This window comes from Capra hircus, chromosome 14, assembly GCF_001704415.2.
Source record: "Capra hircus breed San Clemente chromosome 14, ASM170441v1, whole genome shotgun sequence".
Classification (NCBI taxonomy): Eukaryota; Metazoa; Chordata; class Mammalia; order Artiodactyla; family Bovidae; genus Capra; species Capra hircus.
The window spans coordinates 38,254,422-38,270,771 of record NC_030821.1 but is presented as its reverse complement, the minus strand read 5'-3'; the positions used below and the strand labels follow the sequence as shown (position 1 = coordinate 38,270,771).

At 42.9% G+C, this 16,350-nt stretch overlaps 1 pseudogene; it reads right to left on the bottom strand.

Annotated features, from left to right (window-relative positions):
* Positions 3,862-9,426, bottom strand: LOC102183706 (annotated as a pseudogene).

The window sequence follows — 16,350 nt, the reverse complement described above, 5'->3', positions numbered from 1 at the left end:
TGAAATTAGAGTGAAGGGAAGAGGAAAGAGAGAGAGACATGGGGGAAACCAGCCCAGCAATTAGCTCCGGCCTCTATTGTTCAGAAGGCCTTTTATACTTTTGATAAAACATGGAGATCAATGGGTAACACAAAGTTATGCAGCGTTAGCAGTCCAGACTCTTATCAAAACCAGGCTTTTCTCTCTGCATACCTAATTGTATACACAAGTCTTAGGTAATTTACATCATCTTCCAGCCAAAAGGGCCAATTAACATTTTACAGCCTTTTTTCTGATAAGGGTTTGTTAACTAGAAGACTTATTTGTGTTGATCTTCCCAAGGTCTAGTGCCACTCTCAGAAAGCACTAAATAAAGTTACATTCTTACACAGCAAAGATACAGCAACTTATAACAAGTAGAGGGAGTACAGTGATTTACAGCAAAAGAGAAGCAATTAACTCAAAAGTCTAGTGTTGCTAACATCAAAACTACTATGTATCTTTTTCTACATCCTGCTTACATTGAGTAACATCCTTCCAGGTGCCTAAAAGATAAAGAATATGGAGGCCGGGCAGCAGTCATTGAGTCAACAGTGAAAACCCTCTACCAATATAATTTTTAACTCTTTAGAAAAGGCTCTGTATCTTTAAGATGCTTTCGAGCTTTGTGCCTCTCGCGGTTGGGGGGCAGTAAGCAATTCACAAGCTGTAAGAGGTCCGGGGAACCTGTTAGGCAAGCTAGAGAGCTATCAGAGGGGGTTTAACTGAAACATCCCTTTCAAATGCAGAAGGCTAAAGCCCAGATTTGGCTCTTTCCAGAGAATATCAGAAGAGTGGAAAAGCAGGCAGATTCTTTTTTTTTTTTTTTTTTTTGGGTGGGGGTGTGGATGCTCAGGAAATTCCAGGGGGAAAACCTGAGGTCTGATTAGCCTTGCCATCAGAGCTCTTGCTGCATGACCTTGTCACGGGTGGAATTCCTCACGCTGGCTCCTGGCAGTGCAAGATAATATAAATGACAGTTTTAAAAAGAAAAATAACTTTACTATAGGTTAGAAAAAGAATACATGATCTCTTTGAAATAAAAATATGTATTTAGTGGTTTTACTCTATAATTGAAGCTGTTTAAAACAATAACCATTAAATTGAAGAAGAAGAAGAAGAAGAAAAAAAGAGCAGCTCCAGAGACCTAGGGAGCAGGAACCCACGAATAGTCTTCAGGGCTAGACTCAAGGATAAATTAGCTTCAGTTACTGGCTTACCTGGGTTTGGTCCAAGGATTCTTGGAAAGTCACACCGAGTCTCAGCACAGTGGTGGGAGGGTATTTCTCAAAGCAAACTCAAAGTGTTGGTACCAGAAGGAAGGGGCATGGATGTTGTCCAGGCAAAAACAACAGCTGAGGAAGAACAAACCCTGAGCAGGTTTCTCATGCCTCACTTCTCCTTTGATTTTGCCTGTAAAAGCACAGACCACTATCCCAGAAAGACATTCCCTTACTTCCTACTTATATTTCTAAAATTGTTTCAATTAGCAATTTGGGCCTTTCCTGCCCTTGAGCCCTAATGGAAAATTGCTGATGGGACCCCCTCTATCAATGCCCACCTGCCCTGGGTAGACAGATTCAGAGATGGTTTCATATATATATATATATATATATATATATATATATATATATATATATATATTAGTGACATATAGTTGTTTTACAATATTGTGTTAATTTATGCTGTATAGCAAAGTGATTCAATTATACATACATATATATATATATTTAAAAAATATTCTTTTCCATTATGGTTTATCATAGGATATTGAGTATAGTTCTCTGTGCTATACAGTAGGAAACTTGTTTATGAGATGGTCCTGTAGCTGAGCATGTGAAGGCATTGAGGAAGCCCTAGACAAGTCTCCCCATGGCAGATCCCAGATGGCCTCAGACTTTCCAAGCTCATGGAGGTGGGAGGAGGTGCAGGTAGGCCTAACAACCTGGTTTCTGATCTCCAAGGCCAGCATTTTTATTTTGATGTACCTAGTTGTGGATTAGTTTTATGTGTCAATTTGACTTGGCCTTGGGATGTCCAGATAACTGATTAGATATTATTCTTGGTGCCTATGAGAAAGTTTAGGCTTCTCAGGTGGTGTTAGTGGTAAAGGACCTGCCTGCCAATGCAGGAGATGAAAGAGACATGGATTCAGTCTCTGGGTCAGGAAGATCCCCTGGAAGAGGGCATGGCAACCCACACCAGTATTTTTGCTTGGAGAATCCCACGGACAGAGGAGCCTAGTGAGCTACAGTCCATAGGGTTGCAAAGAGCTGGACATGACTGAAGTGACTTAGCATGCATGCACGTGAGGGTATTTCCTAGAGAAATACTTGAGTTGGTGGACTAAGTAAAGCAGATGGCTCTCCCCAGTGTGTGGGGGCATCATCTAACCTCCTGGGGGCCTGAAGAGAATGACAAGGCAGGGGAAGTTTGAATTGTCTCTCTGCCTGACTGCTGAGCTGGGACATTGATCTGGGAGCTCCTGGTTCTCAGGCCTTCAGATCTGGACTGGAATCTGCACCACTGGTTCTAGCTGTAAGGCTTTCCAACTACGCCATCAGCTTTCTTGGGTCTCCAGGAAGACGCTGTGGGACTTCTTAGTCTCTGTAATATTATGAACCAATATCTCATAATAAATAAAGAATATATGTATATAATCTCCCACTGGTTCTGTTTCTCTGGAATACTCTGGTAAGTATACTAGTCATTACAACTTCGGACAGAAGGTTGTGCTCCATGGATGTGTTTTTGCAGAATTTGAGAATCTCTGTGAAAAGTAAAAGAATAATTAAATCAAATAGTTGGAAGGAAAAATATTATTGATGGTAAGGGGGCAACAATGGGACAGAAACATTTCAAGGGAAGTCTTAGATTTAGAATGTGGCTATTGATGGGACATAAGGCAAGATGCTGCAGGCAAAAAGATGAAGCTGTTTATAATTTAAAAATTTGTTTATTTGTTTTTTAAAATTATTTTTTTATTCGTAATTTTAGCCGTGCTGTGTCTTCGTTGCTACATGCAAGCAGGGGCCACTCTCTGGTTGAGATGTATGGGTTTCTCATTGCGGTGGCCTCCCTTGTTGCCGAGTATAGGCTCTAGGCATTCGGGTCTCAGTAGTTGCAGCATGCAGCCACTAGAGCAAGGGCTGTTGCTCCTTGGCATGTGGGATATTCCTGGACCAGGGATGGAACCGGTGTCCCCTGCATTGCAAGGCACATTCTTAACCACTGGACTACTAGGGAAGCCCGATGGACCTCTTTAATCCTGAGGCAGATTGATATATTATAAGCACAAGATAGAAATCAGTGTCCACAAATCTAAAAATAAATGATACAAATGAACTTACAAAGCAGGAAGAAACTCACAGACTTAGAAAAAGAATTTATGGCTGCCAGGGGGACGAGATAGTTAGGGAGCTATATACACATATACACACCGCTATAATCAAAATGGATAGCCAAGGACTTATTGTATAGCATGTGGAACTCTGCTCAATGCTATATGCCAGCTTGGATGGGAGGCAGGTTTAGGGGAGAGTGGATACATGTATATGTATGGCTGAGTCTTTTTGCTGTTCACCTGCAACTACCACAATATTGTTAATCAGCTATACCCTAATACAAAATAAAAAGTTTAAAGTTTGAAAAAAAAAATCAATGTCCACAGAGAAAGTTCACTTTTTGATACATATTTTGTCCCCCTGAAATCCATAAAACACTCTTTTGTAATTCAGAAACAAAGAGTAGGGGGTAACTATAAAACAGATCCTAACAGAAGAAAGGACCAAGAATCAGGCAAAGGCAGGCTCAGGCTAAGGGTCCGCATACTGCAGACTCAGGTCATTTCAGGGTGAAGCAGGAGGGAAAGACAGATGAATGGGATGTTGTCTAGAACACAAAAGGGAGAGATTTAAAGGACTATAGCCTGTTGGTTTAGAACCTACATAAAAGACAATTAGATGATGTGGCTATCAGACACAGCCAGAAACTGCAGTTACACCTGTTCTTTAGTTTTACAAACTTTGTTTAAAAATGGTATACTGAAAGAGTATAATAGTAAAAAAAATTAGCGATCTCTGTTACAATTCCTTAAATTTTAGTTAAACTCTGAAGTTCTCACGTTCTGAAAACTAAGGTTAAAATTTTGTATTCAGTTTTCATAGAAGGAGCAAAGCACACAGGTGATTTGGAACAGCTGAAGGGGTGTGCTAGCCTAAGTGTGCAGCCACAGAGACCACATAAGAGCCAGGACTACAAAGAATTAGAAAACTTTAGATGTGGATGGTATGTAAAAAGTACTCACAAAATCTGCTCTGAACTGACCTAAAGTTTTTTTTTTTTTTTACTTTACTTATCTATCCATTTGGCTGTGCTGGGTCTTAGCTGCAACATGTGGGATCTAACTAGTTCCCTGACCAGGGATTGAACCTAAGCCCCCTGCACTGGGAGCGAAGAGTCTTAGCCACTGGACTACCAGGGCAGTCCTATTAAAAAAAAATTTTTTTTTCCATTTAGTATGGTAATTTTTTTCTGCTGCAGAATTAAAAAAAATGTTTTTTATTGCAGTATACTTGATTTATAATTTGTGTTAGTTTCAGGTGGATAGCAAAGTGATTCAGTTATACATCTATATATTGTTTTTTAGATTCTTTTCTCTGATAGGTCATTACAAAATATTGAGTATGGTTCTCTTTGCTATACAGTAAGTCCTTTTTTGTTGTCTATTCTATGTACAGTGCTGTGTACATGTTAATCCCAAACTCCTAATTTATCCCTTCCCTGTCTTTCCCTTTCAGTAGCCATAAGCTTCTTTTCTGTGTCTGCTGATTATAGGCAGCTTCTCGGTTCTCCTTTCACATACATTCTAGTGCTCAGGACTTAGGAAATAGTCATTCTGGATACTTCTTAACATTTTCTCTTCCTGACCCTTAATTTTGGCTTACAACAGATGTTTCCATTATCCCAGAGTTGTGCCCCAAGATAGGATGGGAATGGAACAAGTGTCTAATAGGATGAGCACAAAAGAGCGAGGGTAACTTGCCACAGCTTGATCTTTCCCCACTTGCCTTCTTTTATGATTCTGCTTCTTGAGTCTTCATTTAGAGTTCAGTGGAAAACTCCCAAGTGAGAGGAAGAATTCTTTCCCATCCAGAACTTTTTCCCATCCAGAAATAGTAAATCACTTTCTATCTCTGTTATTAATACAACTTCGGCATCCCCGTCACACAAGCTCCCTGCCCATGCCTCCAAGGACTCTTCTTTGCACCTGGAAATTGTTACTTGCCTGAGCCTTGAAGTGTTCTTCTCCCTAATATGACCTTGTTTGTGAGTACTCTAGTAAAAGATATGTCCAGATATTAAAATATATAAAGTATATAAAATATATAAAGTATATAGAAAGTGAAAGTGAAGTCGCTCAGTCGTGTCCGACTCTTTGTGATCCCATGGACTGTAGCCTAACTGGCTCCTCCTTTCATGGGATTTTCCAGGCAAGAATACTGGAGTGGGTTGCCTTTCCTTCTCCAGCAGATCTTCCCAACCCAGGGATTGACCCTGGGTCTCCTGCATTGTAGGCCGATGCTTTATCATCTGAGCCACCAGAGAAGTCCATAAAGTATATGACACAAGTAAAATTAATTTGCATATAATATATTGAATGAGATCATGAAAATAACACATTTCCTGGCATTCTATTAAGATTCCATACCTGCATTATCAGGATGACCATGTTGTTGATGATGACAGTAGTTACGATCTAAGAGCCAGAATCTCCAGTCAGCCCTGTCATTGTCCCACATTCATTTCCCTTACTGGTGACCCTGACCTCATCTTGTACTTCTGATACTTGTTGTTTGGGTGAAAGCAAGTGAGGTTTTCCCATTTTCTTGGAACCTCAGGGATCCAGCTGAGTTCCGGCCTTTCTAGGTCTTCCTCTGGATTGTATCCTCATCCAGGGAAATGGCCTGGACAAAATCATCCCAGGATTGATGATTTGGGGCAGCACAAATTTAGAGGTAGAAAAGCCTCTCTGATTTATCCCAGAACAGTGGTTATATTCTCTCTTCATACATCGTAACACTACTTACCTCTTTTTTACTGATGGTTCATTATCATCCACATGGAACCCCAAAACATCACTTAGCCAAGGCCACCACATATCTTGCCTTGTTGTTCTTAAGAGCTCTTATCTCTGCTTATTTTTTTGTGTGTGTCATTTGTGGGTTGTCTCTCCTCCCAGAATAGTATAAGCTTTGTTTTATTTATCATCATATTGCTGGCATTAGAACTATATCTGGTACAAAATCTACTATTCAAACCCAAATTTGTTGGATAGATTAATGAAGAAACCCCACATTAGTTCATTAATTAATTAATAAGATTCACGCCACCGTCTGTGATTACCTCCTTGCTTATTTATCTTGTATCTTGTTTATTGCCTAGGTAAGTGAGAAATAAAGCTTTGTGGCAAGGGGGGGAGTGGTGTTAAGCCACTGATTTTTAGAGTTTTTCTTTTTAGGACTTACTGTAACATTAACCAAGATTATCTTGACTAACACATATATAAAGCCAGAGTTAGAAATTTGTTCTTTGGCCATGGAATTGAACAAACTTAATTGATATAAACTAGCATTTAGGCCTATGGTTTTTACCTAATGGCTTTCTTTTCTTTTTTGTTATTAGAATACTCATCCTACACTCCTGGCCTAAAAGCAAAAGATATAAACCCTGAAAATGTTCTGAATACAAATTAGATTTCTTCAGATATTTGCTGAGCTTTAAGTGAAATATTTCAGTTTAGTATGCTATCTAGATTGTTTCTATTGTAAATTCAAATTTCACCTAACCCATAGTTGTTTATAATTTCTAAATGGGAACAATTAATTCCCTTAGAGCTGGAGTAGGAAAGAAATATTTGTGCTCTTGATGGTGGGTGTGGGGGGGGGATCTTATTTTTAGGCTGACAGCTGCAGTGATGGTAAATTTGAGGAAGAGAGCGTGCTGGAGTCAAGTATTTACCTGTTTCAGATTTTCCCAAACTTTCTGGGCTCATGGTTATAGTCAGCTCAGTTATTTATTCTTAGACCAAAAATGTATAAGGATTTAGATTACTAAGTAGTTAGATCCAAAGTAATTTACTGACTGTAATTTGTGTGGCATCCTACAAGTGTTCTTGTGTTTTCCTCAAAAGTTTAAAATGTCCTGTGGGGCTCATCTGATTCACTGAGGTAACCCTGGGCTCCTCAGCACACACAGTGTGGGAATTCTAGGTCTCTGACTTGATAGGTGGAAGGATTTGAGGAGTACTACATTTGGAGAAGATCTTTTCGGAAGTTCCTAGCTCTGTGTGAGCTTCTGTTTTGTTTTGAGGAGTCTATATTTTATTTATTTAAGTAATTTTTTTTAAAGCTCTAATTCACTCAAAATTCTTCAGTTTGTGGTGGCTCAGATGGTAAAGAATCTGCCTGCAACGCAGGAGACCCCAGTTAGATCCCTGAGCTGGGAAGATCCCCTGAGAAGGGAACGGTTACCCACTCTATAATCTTGCTTGGAGAATTCCATGGACAAAGAAGCCTGGTGAGCTACAGTTCATGGGGTTGAAAAGAGTCAGACACAACTGAGAGACTAAAACACACACACACACACATACACACACACCAAGGTGGAGTAGGGTGAGGGCTGGGGGTCTGGGGGACAGGCAGTCTTGGGGACAGGGCTGGGGCGAGGCTGAGGCTGCCCCACTCCCACCCCCTCACCGCCCTCCCGTCATTCTTCTGCTCTCTCATCTCCACGTCAGCCGGCTGTTCTCCTGCAGCCACTGCGGCCTGGGCCTTTTGCTCTCCTCCTCAGCCAGCCTCTCAGACACGCTGGCATAGAGCTTCTTCTGCCCTCCAGCTGCCTGTGGATCTGCTGTGGGCACATGGCCAGCTGAACCTTGGCCGCCCTGTTGCTGGGTAGAGCTGCAGGCCCTTCTGCAAGTCAGCCCGTGCATTCGCCGGCAGGTGGGCCTCTCCCTGGTGGACAAGGCCCTTCTCATTGTTGCTATCCACTTCCTGGGCCTTCTTACTGTTTCAGTGGCAGCTGAGAAGGCCTGCAGCTTCAGATGACACACGGCCAGGTTGAGGTGGGAGGCCGGCTGAGGGCCTGCACCTTCCTGTGCGTCCTCATCAGAGAAGCTCCACTTTTCTTCCAGCCAGGACACAATCTTCTTCTTTTTAAAAAAAAAAATTTATTTATTTATTTATTTATTTATGGCTGTGCTGGGTCTTCGCTGCTGTGCTCAGGTTTCTGTAGTTGCAGGGAATGGGGGCCACTCTCTAGTTGCAGGGCACAGGCTTCTCACTGCAGTGGCCTCTCCTTGTGGTGGAGCACAGGCTCTAGGGTGCTCGGGCTTTGGCAGTTGGGGTGCACGGGCTCAGCTGCCTCATGGTATATGGGATCTTCCTGGACCAGGGATTGAACCAGTGTCCCCTGCGTTGCAAGGCAGGTTCTCAACCACAACCACCAGGGAAGTCCCAGGCCACAGTCTTCCTGCACTGCGGGACAGCTTGCTTGTACTTGCCTTCCTTGAAGCACACAGAGCCTCGATCCTTCACTACAGTCCTCTGCTCCAGCATCTCAGAACTCATCGCCCAGGACTTGTTGGCCCTCTCAAAAATTCTTGTGCTGTATTTCATACATCAGCTCAGCATTTGGCGGGATCTGGAACTTCTCCTTCCCAGCATTGCTGAAAGCATGCAGGTATTAAGATACACAATGGAATATTCTCTTTTATCCACACACTGAATGGCTTTCTCCAGCCCCCAGGGCAAGATGCACGCTCTCTCCCTCACCAGCTTCAAAGCTGAGCTCTCGTGAGTCAAAGATCTGGTCCTCGAAGTATCCTTCCAGCGCAACTTCCAGGGTGGCGCTGTCACTGGGCTTGGCACAGCCCTCCCCATCACCTCCGTATTCTCCTGAAGATCCCCCGTCTTCATCTTCATCTGTCAGGTCCTCTTCCTTGAACTCCAACAACTCCACCTCAAACACAAGTGTGGCTTTGGGAGGGACCCTGAGGGGGGCTGCCCGCTGAGCCCTAGGCATGCTCTGGCTTGCAGGTGATATGGCACACTTTGCCTGCTTTCATGGTTGCTACAGCAACATCCCGAGCCTTAATGACCTTCCCTCTCCCCAGGTCAAAGGAGAACCTGTCCTTGTGGTCCAGGCTGGAGTGGAACTTGTCACCGAGCAGCCAGCCCCTGTAGTGGACAGACACTCCCCGATCATCGGCATCTCCATGCCAGGGTCTTCTTGCTTGATGAACTTAAGCACACCCTCAACCTGCTCGGGGCTGAGGTCCACTGCCTCAAGGGGCTGCAGTGCCAACTGGTCCCTGCTCTTGGCCACCTTCATCTCCTTGGTGGTCATCACACTGTTTCTCAGGCAGTGGTCACCAGTGGCTGGCCGGGGCTTGTGCCTTCTTTATTTATTTTTAAAAATATTTATTTATTTATTTGGCTGCTCCAGGTTTTAGTTGCAGATGTGGGATCTTTCATTGCAGCATGCAGGATCTTTAGTTGGGCATGTGAACTGAAAGAGTTTGAAACCAAGGATCAAACCAGAGTCCTGTGCTTTGGGAGTACAGCGTCTTAAGCACTGGACCATCAGATAAGTCCTTACATTTCATCTTATTTATTTTAAAAAGTTTTCATTTTACGTTGGAGGATAGTTGATTAACAATGAAAAAGTGTTAGTTTTAGGTGTACAGCAAAGTGATTCAGTTTCACAGATACATGTATTTATTCAAGTTCTCTCCCCTTTCAGTTTATTACAAAATATTGAGCAGAGTTCCCTGTACTATATGAGCTTCTGTTTGTTTTTTTGGTAGAGAAATCTGAGTATCTATGGACAACGTATCCAAGGGGAGTCACTTGAGCTTCCAGTGAAATTTCAGCCATCGCTCTGAATATTCACATTTCACTGAAAGAAGTCACCAGCATAGATGACACCAGGTGAGGTCAGTAGACAGAAGACTAACTAAAGTGGGTGAGCTCGTTGCTGGTGCTTTCAGCCTTTGTTCTCTTGGCTTCCAGAGTCCATGCTCTTGTGGATTTCCTGTGACCTGCTCTGGATAATCCTTCCTACCTTCTTTGATCAACTAATCCTTGCTATGGAGCTTTTAATTGTTGACATTCTTCGGGTCTTGGTCTTAGATTTCAATTATAGTCTATGAGCAGATGGCTCTCCAAACCTTTAATTTTTTTTTTCCTTCCTGTTGTTGTTTTCCTTTTAAAATCATCCCAGTCCTTTAGTAAAAGAAAATCAACCTTGACAGCCATATGCAGAGACCTTGGGGAGATATACAGGCAGGGCAGTCTAGGGGTCTCCATCTAGCCCCATAGAGAGACATGGAATCCTATGAAGGGAACTCAGATGTGGAGATTCATGGGTCCCCAACCGTTCAGTAAGGTCCCGATGGAGGAGACACATGACACCCACACACAGAGTCTGGGGACCTGACTCCAGAGACATCCAAGAGGCAAAGCTTCCACTTTTCCATGGTATGCTTGATCAAGGGTTCTTCACTCTGGATAAACAACAGAATCACCTGGGAAAATTGCTAAAATGCCAGAGTCCCACCTCGACCAATAAAGTCAGATTTAGGAAGATAGGCTTGGGTATCAGGGATTTTGAAAAGCTCCTGGAGGGATTTCAACGAGCAGTCAGGGTTGGGAACCACTTTGCTGGAGGAGGCTGACTTGAGGAGCAGGTGGAGATGTGATGGAGCAGAGTGACTGTGAACTTCTCCCGGCCCACCAGCAGGCTCAATGAGAGCGGCCTGGGTCTGTGAGCAAACATCTTGCCACCATGTGAAGTGTAGGAATTAACCCACCACGGAGGGCTATACAGCCAAGATATGGAGAAGGGCCACATCTTGATGACATCCCTGAAGTTAACACTGCGTCTGAGAATTTCAGTTTTATTTCTCATGCTTCCCTGGTGGCTCAGTTGGTGAAGAACCTGCCTGCCAATGAAGGAGATGCAGGTTAGATCCCTGGGTCAGGAAGATCTCCTGAAGAAGGAAATGGTCACCCACTTCAGTACTCTTGCCTGGGAAATCCCATGGACAGAGGAGCCTCATGTATTTCAGTCCAGAGGATGCCAAGTGTTGGACATAACTTAGTGACAAAACCACTACCACCACCACTTTCTGTTTACTTAAGCCCAAATGCCCATGGACAGGGGAGCCTGATGGGTTACAGTCCATGGGGTCGCAAAGACTGGACATGACTGAACAACTACGCACAGCATAGAGAGACAGCAGAGGGCTGTTACTCCCTACCTCCTGCTCCTCTGCCAACACTCTTCAAGGTACATTCACATTTTATTTTTCAGCTGTGATGGGTCTTTGTTGCTGTGCTTGCAGGCTTTCTCTACTTGTGGTGAGAGAGGGCTATGCTTTACTTTTGGTGCTTGGGCTTCTCATTGTTGGCTCTGGACTCTAGGTACTTGGGCTTCAGTAGTTCCAGCTCCTGGGCTTAGTTGCTCTGTGGAATGTGAGATCTTCACGGACCAGGGATCAAACCCATGTTTCCAGCGTTGACAGGTGGCTTCTTAACTGCTGGGCTACCAGGGAAGTCCAACATTTGCATTTAGACCTTCTGGAAAGGTCTTTGTTTTTGCTTTGGTCAGTAGAGACTACTCATTGCGTCCTCATATTTGTTCTCCCTTTCTTCCATAGCATAGTTTTCTAGCTGAGCTTCCCAGAGACACAAAGACTACAGTTCTTAGCCTCCACTGTAGCTATGGCCGTACTAAGTTTTGGCCAGTAGGATGCGGCAGGATAATGTGACTTTATCCAGAATCCTTAAAAGACAGCGAGAATGGACCATTTTCTCCATCCTTTCTCCAGTTTGCTATCTGAAACATAAATGTTTCCATCTTTGACTTGACGATGAGGCTGTATCTTACGGATGGGACAGACGGGAATTCCAGGGAGTGGAGCCACCCCATTGACTCTGGCCTGACACTTCCAGAGTTCATTTGTGTGAATGAGAAATATCAAATTTCTCTCTCATTAAGCCAACGCTATTTTGGGTTTTCTGTCACTCAAAGCTGAATCTAATCCTAACTAATATACCCTATTAAGTTTCATCTTGAGATATTTGGACCATCACTTTGTGTCTTTGCGTACTAATGTCATCATTCAACATCTCTATGCCATCCAGCTCTCTATCATCAGTTAATGAGATGGGTGTGCCTTCTGTGTTTCCCTGTCATTAATAAAAATAGGATCAGGAGAAGGTCAAGGACAGCAGTCTCCAGTCTCCTCTGGAGAGCTCTCTCTGTCCTGGTGATCTAGCCACCATTTCTTTGGGCACAGGTGTGAGGTGGTGCGGAGGGAAGCTGAGGGGTGTCATGAGTGGGTGTCTTGAGACCCAGATCAGTGGGTCTCAAGATTTAGTGTGTAGCAGGACCACCTGGAGGGCTTGTTAAAGCACAGATTACTGGGCTTGAGCCCAGAGTTTCTGATTCAGGATATCTGGAATATGACCCAAGTATTATTTTTTAAATCTATTTTATTGAAGTATAGCTGATTTACAATGTTGTATTAATTTCTGCTGTACAGCAAAGTGAGTCATATATGTGTATATATATACACATACATATTCTTTTTCATATTCTTTTCCACTATGATTTATTACAGGATATTGAAGAGCTGATTCATTGGAAAAGATCCTGATGCTGGGAAAGATTGAGGGCAGGAGGAGAAGGGGGTGACAGAGGATGAGATGACTGAATGGCATCACTGACTCAATGGATGTGAGTTTGAGCAAACTCCAGGAGACAGTGAAGGACAGGGAAACTTGGCGTGCTGCAATCCATTTGGTCACAAAGAGTGGAGATGACTTAGCGACTGAACAACAGCAATTGAAAATAGTTCCCTGTGCTATACTGTAGGACCTTGTTGTTTATCCATTTTATATGTAATAGTTTGCATCTGCTAATCCCAAACTACCAGTCCAGCTATCTCACCCCCCCAAATATTTGTGTTTCTAACACATCCCAGGTGATGCTGATATTGATGTTCCAGGGACCATACTTTGAGAACCATCATCCTAGCATATCATCTTTCAGTTGGAAGGTGATTTATGAAAGAGAAAGAATATTGAAAAGTTGTTTGGGGATGGGAAGCAAGTCTTTGAGGAGACAAAAGGGGTGGACTGCAGAATATCATGGACGGTTGGACTCTGGTAGGACCAGAGCACTGTCTTGTGGCTTCCAAGAAGACCAGCAAGACAGGGAGCAGGTACAGCAGACTGGTCCTTTCGCTCTGAGGCGGCTGTGGGAGCTTCTGTCTGCTGTTGCTGCTAAGTCACTTCAGTCGTGTCCGACTCTGTGTGACCCCATAGACGGCAGCCTACCAGGCTCCCCCATCCATGGGATTTTCCAGGCAAGAGTACTGGAGTGGGGTGCCATTGCCTTCTCCAGAGATTCTGTCTAGTGTCTTTTAATTTCTCAGTGAAGAATATACAAGGGCATTAACTGAGGTGAGGGACACTACCTGAGTAAGAAATTTTGAAATACTTTTGGCATATCCAATATCCCAGGGGAGTGTAATATGTACCAGGAAATGATAGGAATACGGAAGCAGGGTTGATATCTGTTTACCGAGCTCATTAACTAGTTTTTTGTCATAGCATATTACTGAGAACATTTAAAGGTTAAACCTTAAGCAGTTCCACGGAAGATATGGTGCTAAATTCACCAAGATATCTCCAGACCCAGAAAAGTGCTTAGTAAATGCTCAGTTCAGGTTTAACAGTAAACAAACAGGTTAAATTCAGTTTGTAGTTAAGATCATACCCTTGGGAAAAAATGACACAAATGACAGTTCCTTAGTTTTTCAGTTAATCATTTAATTAATTATCTAGGCTGCACTGACTCTTCGTTGCTTTCTTTAGTTGTGGTGAGCAAGGGTTACTCTTTGTTGAGGTATGTTGACTTCTCATTGCAGCGGCCACCCTTGTTGAAGAGCACAGGCTCTGGGCATGCGGGCTTTAGCAGTTGCAGCTGTGGGTTCTAGAGCATGGGTTCAGTGGTCGTGGCCCCGGGGCTTCATTGCTATGTTTTATATGGGATCTCCGTGGACCAGGGATTAAACCTGTGTCCCTTGTATTTGGCAAATTCTTACCCACTGCACCACCAAGGAAGTCCTCATTAGTTTTTACATGGATATATTTTTTGTTACCTTTAATGACTATTCTGTTTCATGGCCAGGTATTATATAATGTGTGATTGTCTTAATAGAAATAATACTTTGCACATTGTTGGAGTCTCACACCTTTAAAAAAAAAAAAAAAAGAAAGACTACAAGTGTACAACTGCCAAATCCTGAAATGCAGTTTTCTTTCTAGAGTTACAAGAAATTCCAACAGGTTCTGCTACACAGAAGCACATTCTAGCTTACTTCTGACACACATGAGCAGTTAGAATCATAATTTGCTAGGCTGCTTTCTGGGGACATGAGAAGTCAGGCAGTAAATCTAGGGACATTCGGAATAGCTTCACACACCCCCACAGAGATGGAAACTGGCTTCAGATTGCCACTGGTTCTGAGAGCAAGAAATTAAGACCAGTAGAAATCCAGCAGCTCTGTCACTAGGTTGGGTCCTCAGAGAAGAGGGTGGTGACCCACTGTCCCAATTTGCCTGGGTCTCAGGAAATGCCTGAGATGTAGGGTTTTCAGTGCTAAACCTCTGATAGTCTAGGACAAACCAGGCCAAGTTGATCAGCCTATCAGGGGCTGACCATTTTGGGGAAAATTCCCCAATATTGCTAGTACAGCAAGGCTGCTGTTTTGATGTATGGTAGCTTATTTAGCTTCAGAAGTGTGTGACTGGTGTAGAGTAGTCATACAGAGCCCCACCCTCAGAAGGGCCCATGCTTGGTACTCTAAGTCCCCTACATACCAACCTTCAAGTTGTGTGCTTTCAAAGATGGGAATGTGTGTTCCATTAAAGTCAGGTGTGAGTGAAATTGCAGCTTGCCCTCCATCTCATATTGCTGATGACCCTGCAGTCCTACCATCTCCCACCTTCACTCTCTCTTCCCGCCAGTAACTCTTCTTGCCTGTTCACTCGATGCCAGCCCTGTATGCCAGCTGCAGTACTGAACTACTGAACTTTTCAAGGTACTGTGATGTAAGATTTAAAATGCTATCTTTATTTTTTTTTGTATTTTATGTTTGTTTTTATGTATAATTTGTGTGAAAAGAATTATAAACCATACTATAAACAGAATTATAAGAAGAATTATAAACTGTACTATAAATTATAAACAGTACTATATAGCTGATTGTGTGAGCTGGATATCCAGGTTAACTCTTTTGGACATACAAACAAATTGGACCCATGAATACACTCTCAGAATGGAACTTGTTGGTATATAGAGGACTCACTGTTTAATACTTTGGTGTTGTCACTTGAAAATCTTAATAACATTTAAAGGAAGTGTTCCTCATTTTTATTTTGTACTAGGTCCTGAAAACTGTGTAGCCATTCAGCAAATTATGTAGGAAAGGAGCTGGGCCTTCTGTTTTTATTTCTTTGTGTCTTTCCTGATGAGAGATGAAGACAGTTTTCTCTCCCCGCTCTGTCTCTTTCTCACTCTGCTTTTTCTACTTTTGGTTAAGCCAAACCTATACAAGGTATTTCTTTATCCCTTAATCTTTTTAAAAGGCCGTGCTGTCTTATCAAAAATGTTAGTGTCTAAAAAATTAAACCTGGTTCAAATGTAGCCTTTCCACCCTGGATGTGTTTCTGCCAGTAAGGAAAAGAGAGCCAGGGAAGGAAGAAGGAAAGTATTTAGAAAAACTGAAGAAAGGGTGGCAGAAATACCGGCTGGGAGTCTCCACAGCGCGAGAAGCCACACACAACTCTGGATCAAAGGAAGCAACCTCAGGGAAGATGAAAGGGGGTGATAATTGTAAGTGGAGACAGAGTTTCATAATAGAGGTGATAATAACAGGCATTTATCTGTGAACCTGAGGGAGAGTTAAAATTGAGAAGGGTGGGTAGTGGCCCGAGGACGGTCCCTTGACTTACCTCTTCCGTGGAAATTTTCGCTCTTTCCAAGTTATCTCTATTTCTCCTCTTGGGTGTTAAAATCAAGCCTTTTCCAACAAAAAGATATTTCACTGAGGTATGGACTTATGTTTTTAAACATGGACCATAAGGAGGACAGGAAGGAGATTGTTAGCTGAGAGAGAGTAAGGAAGGCTGAATTTGGAGTGTGAAGCCGGTGGCTGAGCTGGGTGTCAGGCTGTAAAGGTGACCTTCAGGAACTGGC